This window comes from Dendrobates tinctorius, unplaced genomic scaffold (genome assembly GCF_039654945.1).
Source record: "Dendrobates tinctorius isolate UK_male_01 unplaced genomic scaffold, ASM3965494v1 ptg000019l, whole genome shotgun sequence".
Taxonomy (NCBI): Eukaryota; Metazoa; Chordata; class Amphibia; order Anura; family Dendrobatidae; genus Dendrobates; species Dendrobates tinctorius.
Genome location: NW_027361687.1, coordinates 78114249 through 78125355, shown reverse-complemented (window position 1 = coordinate 78125355; position 11107 = coordinate 78114249). Strand labels below are relative to the sequence as shown.

The 11107-nt window shown below is 40.8% G+C and overlaps 1 long non-coding RNA gene across 1 annotated transcript; it reads left to right on the top strand.

Annotated features, from left to right (window-relative positions):
- The first annotated feature begins 4363 nt into the window (after window positions 1-4363).
- LOC141083072 (uncharacterized) lies at window positions 4364-9172 on the top strand. Its single transcript, XR_012230642.1, has 3 exons — window positions 4364-4576; window positions 7344-7494; window positions 7788-9172. It is a non-coding gene; the product is annotated as an uncharacterized lncRNA (long non-coding RNA).
- The last annotated feature ends 1935 nt before the right edge of the window (window positions 9173-11107 follow it).

Below are 11107 nucleotides of genomic sequence, written 5' to 3'. Positions count from 1 at the left end.
TCAGCTGACCAGCCTAAAATACAACTTCCAGCAATAGACTGCCATTAATGCTTGCCGGACCCAAAAAAAACAAAACATTTAAATTTCAGCAGACCCATAGCTGTAACGATTAAAGATTTGTGACAACACCATAATCGTGGGAATAAGACATATAGATACACACTGAGTATATTTATATTGTGACAAAGTCATTGACAAAGTGCTGGAAGGGAGAATCGTTTCACTGAGGCTGTTAGCTTTCGTGATTTAAGGGGTTAATTGGTCATTTTAAGAGCTGGGTTTTTGTGGACAGCCATAGAGCAGGTGGGCTCACTGATTCACACTGTAGGAATGGAGAAAGCGCAAACAGGGTCTTATCTGATAAACACGGTACGAACAGTACTAAAATTCTACTCACCTGGTATAGCATAGGTAAATCGCATATAATTGCCAGTCAGCTGCCGCACATCCACAGGTCAAACCAGTGACCGCAGAGATATATGAATTAAAAGAGCTGTTTGTGGATTTTATGCACTGCTTAATATGAAACACATTCGCTTGTACATCAAAAGATCACTGTTTTATTAATTGATTGTGGATATTTCACACTACCGCTTGGAAATCCAGGTCCCAGAGTCTGGAGGAAGAGTGAAGAGTCAGACAATTCAAGCTGCTTGAGGTCTAGTGTGAAGTTTCCACAATTAGTGATGGTTTGGGGAGCCATGTCATCTGCTGGTGTAGGTCCACTGTGCTTTATCAAGACCAAAGTCAGCACAGCCATCTGCCAGGAAATTTTAGAGCACTTCATGCTTCCCTCTGCCGACAATCTTTTTGGAGATGGAAATTTCATTCTCTAGCAGTTCTTGTCACCTGTCCACACTGCCAAAAGTACAAATACCTGGTGTAAGAGCAACAGTATCACTGTGCTTGATTGGCCAGCAATCTCGACTGATCTTAACTTCATAGAGAATCTAAGGAGTATTGTAAAGAGGAAGATGAGAGACACCAGACCCAACAATGTAGACTAGGTGAAGGCTGTTATCAAAGCAATCTGGACTTCCATAACACCTCAGCAGTGCCACAGGCTGATCGCCTCCATGCCAAGTCGCATTAATGCAGTATTTGATGCAAAAGGAGCCCCGACTAAATATTGAGTGCATTTACTGAACATACATTTCAGTAGGCCAACATTTCGGATTTTAACCCTTTTGAGCCAATTTTTTCAATTCTGACCAGTGTCACTTTATGAGGTCATAACTCTAGAACACATCAACAGATCCTGGTAATTCTGACACTGTTTTCTCATGACATATTGTACTTCATAATAGTGGTAAAATTTATTTGATATGACTTGTCTTTATTTGTTAAAAAATGGAAATTTGGCAAAAATTTTGAAAATTTTGCAATTTTCAAACGCTTCATTTTTATGCCCTTAAGTCAGAGTCATATCACACAAAATAGTTAATAAATAACATTTCCCACATGTCTACTTTACATTTGCATAATTTTGGAAACTTTTTTTGTTAAGAAGTCATAAGGGTTAAAAGCTGACCAGCGATTTCTCATTTTTACAACAAAATTTACAAAATCATTTTTTTAGGGACCAGCTCACATTTGACATGAGTTTGGGGGGTCAATATGACAGAAAATACCCAAAAGTGACACCATTCAAAAAACTGAAACCCTCAAGCTACTCAAAACCACATTTAAGAAGTTTATTAAACCTTCAGGTGCTTGACATGAGTGAATGGAATGTGGAAGGAAAAAAAAAATTAACTTTTTTCACAAGCATTTTAATTCAGAACCAAATTTTTTTACTTTCACAAGTGTAAAAAGAGAAAATTAATCACAAAATTTTTTGTGCAATTTCTCCTGAATACGTCAATACCCCACATGTGGGGGTAAACTACTGTTTGGGCGCACAGCAGAGCTCAGAAGGGAAGGAGCGCCGTTTGACTTTTTCAATGCAGAATTGGCTGGAATTGAGATTGGACGCCATGTCGTGTTTGGAGAGTCCCTGATGTCCTAAACAATAGAAACTTCCCACAAGTGACACCATTTTGGAAACTAGACCACACAAGGAACTTATCTAGATGTGTGGTGAGCACTTTGAACCCCCAAGTGCTTCACAGAAGTTTATAAGGTAGAGCCGTAAAAATAAAAAAATCATATTTTTTCCACAAGAATGATCTTTATGACACAAAATGTTTATTTTCCCAAGGGTAACAGAAGAAATTAAACTGCCACAGTAGTTGTGCAATTTGTACTGAGTATACCGATACCCCATATGTGGGAGTTAACCACTGTTTTGGCGCACGGCAGAGCTCGGAAATGAAGGAGCGCCGTTTGACTTGTTCAAGGCAGAATAGAATTGGCTGGAATTGAGATCGGACACCATGTCACCTTTGGAGAGCCCATGATGTGCCTAAACAGTGGAAACAACCCCACAAATAACACCATTTTGGAAACTAGACCACCCAAGGAACTTATCTAGATGTGTGGTGAGCACTTTGAACCCCCAAGTGTTTCCCTAAAGTTCATAATGTAGAGCCGTGAAAATAACAAAATCTTTTTTTTCCAAAAAAATGATCTTTTAACCCCCAATATTTTATTTTCACAAGGATAACAGGAGAAATTGGATACCAAAAGTTGTTGTCCAATTCGTCCTGAGAACGCTGGTACCCCATATGTGGGAGAAAACTACTGTTTTGGCACACGTTGGGGCTCGGAAGGGAAGTAGAGATGTTTTGGAATGCAGACTTTGATGGAAAGGTCTGCGGGCGTCATGTTGCGTTTGCAGAGCCCCTGATTTGCCTAAACAGTATAAATCTCTCACAAGTGACCCCACTTTGGAAACTAGACCACCCAAGGAATTTATCTAGATGTGTAATGAGCACTTTGAACCCCCAAGTGTTTCCCTAAAGTTTATAATGTAGAGCCATGAAAATAAAAAAACATTTTTTTTTCCACAAAAATTATCTTTTAGCCCCCAATTTATTATTTTCCCAAGGGTAACGGGATAAATTGGTCAGCAAAAGTTGTTGTCCAATTTGTGCTGAGTATGCTGATACCCACTGGGGGGAACCACTGTTTGGGCAAACGGTAGGGTTTGGAAGGGAAGTAGTGACGTTTTGCAATGCAGACTTTGATGGAATGGTCTGCGGGCATCATGTTGCGTTTGCAGAGCCCCAATGTGCCTAAACAGTGGAAACCCCCCAATTCTAATTCCAACCCTAACTCCAACACACCTCTAACCCTAATCCAACCCTAACCATAACCCTAACCACAACCCTAACCCCAACACACTCCTAACCCTAATCCCAACCCTAACCCTAGCCCCAACTCTAACCCTAATTTTAGCCTCAATCCTAACCCAAGCTTTAGTCCCCACCCTAACCTTAACCCTTTCCCTAACAGTAACCCTAACCGTATCCCTAACTTTAGCCTAACAATAAAACTAACCCCAACAGTAACCTTTTCACTAACAGTAACCCTAACCGTAACCCTAACTGTAGCCCTAACTAGATCACTAGCCCTAACCTGCCGTGTCTGCTTTTTTTTACTTTGTGACAAGATTGCTGACTGGCACAGATGTTGCCAGCAGCGCTTGTCACAAAGTTTCTCCTTTGATCTCTCACTGACAGAAGATCAGTGGAGAAATTGCATTACTATGAGGCAGATCAACGGGAAAGTTCGTTGCTACAACAAACTTTCCCAGTGATCTCTCTCATTGTCTGCTGTGATGCTGACATCATCAGTACCTGAATTAATCAGGTCTCGATGAGGTCGGGGGTCACAGGAAGCATTGTGCACCAGGATCCCCGCGTTATAAGGTACGGGGGGTCCTGGGGGGCACAAAACTGCCGACCGTAGACAAACGTGGGCGCTGCACAAAGCCCTGCAAGCGCTGACGTTTATCTACAGTCGGCGGTCAGGAAGCCGTTAAAATAATTTTTTTAAGCTGGTGTTATAAAGCATTCTAATTTACTGAGATAATGGTTCTTGGGCTTTTATTGGCTGTAAGCCATAATCATCAACATTAACAGAAATAAACGCTAGAAATACATCACTCTGTTTGTAATGACTCTATATAAAATACAAGTCACACTTTTCTTATTGAAGAACTGAAATAAATGAACTTTTTGATGATTTTCTAATTTTGTGAGAAGCACCTGTATATATGTGGATAAATAAACATCCAAATATGTATATGATCACATACTAGTCGAGCTATAAGAATGAATACAGAAAAAGAAAAAATGAATATAAATAAAAAAATGAGTAATTGGGATGTTATTATTACTACATAAATTGACATATGTGACTATTGGGGAAAAGTGATTACCATAATTTCTTTTATGTAACTGGAGTTTGTTTTTTAGGAGTGACTGGAGAGACAGGGTGGAGGGTTTGCTCCCATACTCCATCCCACATGCAATCTTACTGACCAGAAACCACAGGTGGGGCTGATACCATTCATTAATGGAAAACTACCAGAGGGCTGTCTGCAGTCTGAAAGGAAGGTGGAATGTGCAAAGTGAAGCATCGGTTTGGAAACGTTTGGCAAGAAACGCTGATGTTAAGTTTGAGTGTTTGGGTACGTGCACATTAAGTTTTTTGGCTGCGTTTTTGCAGCAGAAACGGAAACTCCAAACCCTTCTCTAAATGTAAAAATTCCGCAAATACTTGGCATTTGGAAAGTTTCTGCGGTTTCTACTTCGAAAACCGAGCAAAAATCCTCTGTTTGCACATAGTTTATGTTTTTTCTAGCAAAAACTGAGTAAGTTTTCTTTTTCTCTGAAGCAGTGTTAGAGGTTTTTGGTTGTGTATGCAGTTTTTTGTGCAGTGCAGTAAACTGTAAAACTCAAAAGTTCTCAAAGACTTGAAATTTCTAGTTAGTAGCTATGTGCACATGATGTCTTTTTCAGGCAAATGCTGACCGGAATCCACCTGAAAAATGTTGAAAAGCTACCTAAAAAATGATGAAAAACTACCTAAAAAATGGACATAGTCCACAGCAAAATCCAAATGACATCACTGTCCAAAAGTTCAGTATTTCGCACAACTTTTAGCTTTTAAAAGAAGTAACATTCATTCTTCTGGCAGCTTCTTTATGAGGCCTGTTTCACACGTCAGTGGCTCCGGTACGTATAGTGACAGTTTTCTCATGTACCGGAGACACTGACACACGTAGACACATTCAGCTGAATGTGTCTCTGCAGATGTCAGCATGTTTTCACGGACCGTGTGTCCATATGCAAAACATGCAGACATGTCCGTTTTTGTGTGACAGCACGGATCACACGGACCCATACAAGTCAATGGGTTCGTGTAAACATGTACCACACATGGATGCGTCCATGTGTGGTCCGTGTGCATTTTCAAACTTATAGGGTTAACATTCAAATCAATTGTATCAATAGTAGAAAGGTGTCTAGACATTGCTTGGCCAAAACTTTTGCAAAGTCTGGACAGCATTTTTTCGTGTGAGGTGAAGTTGGAGTGTTACCACAGTGATAGCATATTTGAACTGTGGTGATTTTGGACTATATTATGCCCCCCCCCCCCCGTGTGGACACAGAACTGCTAATAAGTCTGCTGGAGCAACATCCCGAACTTTAGGACACTCGATCAGAAGGCTACCATGATAGGCTGGCGATAGAACGTGGTTGGTTCGCTGTAGCTGAACAGCTCTACCCAAGACCTGGTTGGCCCACATAGTCACCAGCAAAGCAGGCAAAGTTTGGTAAGTTACCCCATAGATGTTCCTTTTTAAAGCTATAATTTCACTATATGTTAACTATAAATAGTTAACATTGTGCTTTATATTGGTTATGTTACATGTATAACCAACACACACATTAGCTGATGTGTATTTAGCCCTTTAGGTCAAAACACATTATCATATATACTTTACATTATGACTAGTATTATGGTTTGATCCTCTCTTTAATATCATAATTATTCATTAACCATTCTTGTTCTAAATGGAAATAACATGCAGTGTGTGTCTTGTCAGCATTTTAGTGCTGTTCTGTAGCTTTATGTCTTTCTAACATTTGGAAATGTGTTTTGGATATAATAAAAAAGTGCATTTACATTGCCAAGTCAAGGGGTACTTGTATGGCATGTGCAAAAAAAAAAAATGTTTTTTGTTTTAAACTTCCATGGCTTAGACCGTCGTGAGACAGGTTAGTTTTACCCTACTGATGATGTGTTGTCGCAATAGCAATCCTGCTCAGTACGAGAGGAACCCCAGGTTCAGACATTTGGTGCGTGTGCTTGGCTGAGGAGCCAATGGGGCGAAGCTACCATCTGTGGGATTATGACTGAACGCCTCTAAGTCAGAATCCCCCCTAAACGTGACGATACCGCAGTGCAGAGGAGCCCATCCCGGCCAGGGATAGCCGGGGGTCCCCGAGCCCCCGGCGAGTAACGCCGCACGCCCCGTGGACCGGAGTGCGGCCGGAAGCCCCGCCGCCTCTCTCCCGGAGCGCACCGCAAGTTTGTATTCTATTTTTAATCAAAAATAAAAATCATCCTTGAACCTAAATATCAAGTTCCATCATCATCCTTCAGGAGCGCATATTGCTGGGAAAAACATTCACCAAATGGCTTAACAAATGTGCTAGATCATATTTTACAGTCTGGACTGTATTCAACCATATCTCTACAAATGTCACACATTTGTTGGGCTTAGGCCTAAGTATGCTTGCATATTTTGCAATGCATTAATTGCTAGATGTAATATTTTGCAAATTTTTTGCACTGAAACTGTATATGACATTTGTAAAATTTCAATTTCTTAAAGTGGAAAATTTTGACATGTAAGGATCACCATGTGCTGCTCGCTATTATTAATCTGCAGACACAACATTTTCAAACATAGTACCCCCTTGGAGTGTTTGGTTTTCACATTTTGTGGTGGCCACACCAGTGTTTGTGTCTGACTGTGCTGAATCCAATGTTGACACTTCATTATTACCACCACACAAAATTTTATCCACAAGGCAAAGCCTTACATATGGGTGCTGGTCAATGTTAATTGTGGAAATGTTTGTGTTGTTCTACACAGCCAAAGACATGCAGGCTATTTTTGTAGAAATGAATTTGAAAAATGGTCATGGTGCCCAGACATTAAAGTTTTGGATGACAGCATGGTTAAAAGTGCTCACACACTTCTTAGTGTTAATAGCAAGGGAAAAAAGGTTTTTTCTTACGTTATTTTTTTACAAGGCATCATGACCCTAACCAAAGAACTTTTGAACTAGAACATAGCTGAGCCTATTGTGTTGTTTTTTTAAATAATATTTTTATCTTTGCATTTATGTGACATTTTTGTGGTTTTCACACTTTCCCAACAGTTGATTTGGTTAAACGGCGAAGACGCTCAGCGAGGGACCAGTTCAGGCGTGAATTTAATCCCCTCTCCTTCACATCAGGTGCTTCCAAAAAGAGATAATATGTCTACTACCACAACTTAGCATTTCTCAGGCCAATCCTGGAGATAAATCCGTAAGTTACTCATTATATTTTGTCTAACATATTAACCTTACAACAGTGTATTGTAAGAAATTTATTTTTAGAAAAATGTCCAAAAAATATCCTACATTTGTTGACCAATACTTAGCTAACATAAATACATTTGTGTTTTAACACATACACATGTGTATATGTTAAATTTTGAAATAGCCCCATGGTCTTTACCTAGGTTCTTTTGCTGTTACAAATTAGCCCAATTCATATAATTTGTTGGTGTAAAGTTTTCTCCAAACAATTTGTTCATGGGACAATGTGTTTGCTCCTAGGACTGCTGACAACCTGGATGACTCAGATGATTCGGCCACAGCGGACAGATCCGTTCCATGTACTTCAGCATCTGAGACAGAACCCCCAGTTGACCCAACTCCACCACCACAGGCTCAACAGGTGTCTGATGTCGGTGAGCCCTCCACTGATGCTGGACAAGGAAGCACACAACAAATGGGACAAACAACATCTCAAGCAGCAGCCCCAGCACCACAGGCAGCAGCAACATCAAATATACCTCGGTATCTTGCACACACTCTCTGAGATAGACCAGACAGGTGACATGAAGACACACGTATGTTGCCTGAGCTCATTGATGCTTGAGTTTTAGCCATTATCAATTCCCTGACACCAGAAAATTCTGTAGATCTTCTTTGTAGGTCCCTCCCTCCCTGCCTAGCCAAAGTTCCTGAAGGACTGCAGGAACGGGTACTGGCTGCAATATTGTCCCTCCTTGATGCAAGTCAGGGAGAGCAAGAACCAAACCAGGTGCTAGGGCCAATTGAAAAATGGCGAGCTGGCCAGCATCCAATACAGATGCCATCTGATCCCAACATCACATGTGGCCAAAATGTTGGTACACTATCTTCAGGGGTTGAACCTCTAACTGCAACCCTACAATCTCAGCAGATGCCTGCACCCTCTTCTGTGCCTCCACCTCCTGCCTCCAGACATCCTTATCTACAAATGTCTGGTCCTTTTCGGTTTCCTCTTGCCCGTGCCTCCAGCCATCATTATGGGCAAATGTCTGCCCCTTCATCTGTGCCTCCAGCCCCTCCTCCAGGCATCATTATGGAGAAATGTCTGCCCCCACCAGCACCTACAGGAAACAATATAAAAATATGTCTTCCATCATGTCTGTGGTGATAGTAGTGGTGGAAATCTTGCCCATCCACAGCCCTACACTCTGCTATCAAGGCAACAGACACCTGTAGTGAGCACATATGTCCCGCACACCCATCTGCCAAGAGGTGACAACAATAGTTATTCCCAGTCATATGTCAGCCAGATTTCTGACTCTGAAAGTACTTTACATCACCAACAAAATTTGCCCCTACCTTTTTGGGTGACTATTGAAAACCAACCTTATCCCCCATCTCCATCTGTTACACCTTCAATTTTAACATCAACACCTCGTCAAACTCCCACACTCCAGCCATAAATGCATAGAGTCCAAATGGCCACACACTCCTCCAGCCTAGAACGTGGAAGTGCAGAAAATCCCAGCGAGGAATCTTTCTCCTGTCATGATTATGTGGATTTGTAACTACGCTACTAAGCTACAGAAATATGTAGCTACATTATGGTTTTTCTGTTTGTTTTTGATCCACAATTGGAAAAATACATGTGTTGTAAACAAAATAAAAATCCTTGGTTAATTGTTGATATGTGTAATCTGAACAAATAACATTTCTCACATATTTTAATAGTTTGTTAAACAAAGACAATAATGCCACACAGCAATTTGTGTACACAGTACATAACAGATCTCCTTAAGTAAATGTGTGGCATTTGATTTGACATGCCCAACAACATACATTACTTGAAAAATACTAAGATGAAATAAGGTACAATCATGGGCCCACAGTTTGTTATCACTTTTTTAAAAGTGTTACTTAGTGATCATTCTCCCTGGTAACAAAAATTGTGAAATGCTAACAAAATTTTTTTGTTAAATTGGCAACAATGTTGGTCTATGATAGTGCGTTAATCTGCTTATTTCTTGCTAGCTCGCATTGGATCAAGATCCGACTGTAAAGAAGTTGCAGCATGGTGCATTCGTAAATTTTCAAAACATGTCAACACACAATAGAAGTGAATGGGTCGTCACTAGTGTTGAGCATTCCGATACTGCAAATATCGGGTATCGGCCGATATTCGCTGTATCGGAATTCCGATACCGAGTACCAATATTTTTACAATATCGGATACCGGAATCGGAAGTCCCCATAATGCAATGAGCCAGTGTTGTGGCTGTGATTGGCTGCTGAAATGATGTCATCATGATGCGCGGTCTGTGCGGGCCTGCCGGGGGTCTGTGCGGGCCTGCCGGGGGTCTGTATGGGCCTGCCGAGGGTCTGTGCTGGCTTCCGGGGGTCAGTGCGGACTGCCAGGGGGTCTGTGCGGGCCTGCCGGGAGTCTGTGCCGACTGCCGGGGGTCTGTGCGGGCCTGCCGGGGTTCTGTACGGGCCTGCCGGGGGTCTGTGCGGCCTGCCGAGGGTCTGTGCGGGCCTGCCGGGGGTCTGTACGGGCCTGCCGGGGGTCTGTACAGGCCTGTCGGGGGTCTGTGCGGACTGCTGGGGGTCTGTGTGGGCCTGCGGGGGTCTGTGCCAACTGCCTGGGGTCTGTGCGGGCCTGCCTGGGGTCTGTACGGGCCTCCTGGGGGTTGTGTGTGTGTGCAGGCATCATCCGATGGGACTACAAGTCCCATCGGGCTATGCCTGCTACAATGACAGTAATTGACACATTAGCCAATGATGGGACAGTAGTAGTCCCATCATCTGGCTAATGTGTTGAATGTAAAAAAACAAAAAAAACAAAAACATACATACTACATACATACTACATATATACTTCATATATACTACATTCATACAACATACATACATACTACATACATACTACATATATACTACTATCATACAACATGCATACATACTACATACTACATACATGCTACATATATACTACATTCATACAACATACATACATACATAGTACATACTACATACATACTTCATATATACTACATTCATACAACATACATATATGCATACAACATATATACTACATTCATACAGCATACATACATACTACATATATACTACATTCATACAACATACATACATACATAGTACATACTACATACATACTTCATATATACTACATTGATACAATATACATACATGCTACATATATACAACATACATACAACATACATACATACTACATACATACTTCATATATAATACATTCATGCAACATACATACATACTACATATGTACTACATTCATACAACATACATACATACTACATACATGCTACATATATACTACATTCATACAACATACATACATACTACATACATACTACATATATACTACATTCATACAACATACATACATGCATACTACATACTACATACATACTACATATATACTACATTCATACAACATACATACATACATAGTACATACTACATACATACAACATACATACAACATGCTACAGACATACAACATACATACAACATACATACTACAAGCATACTACATACAATGCATTCATACAATACATACATATAGACATACAGTACAT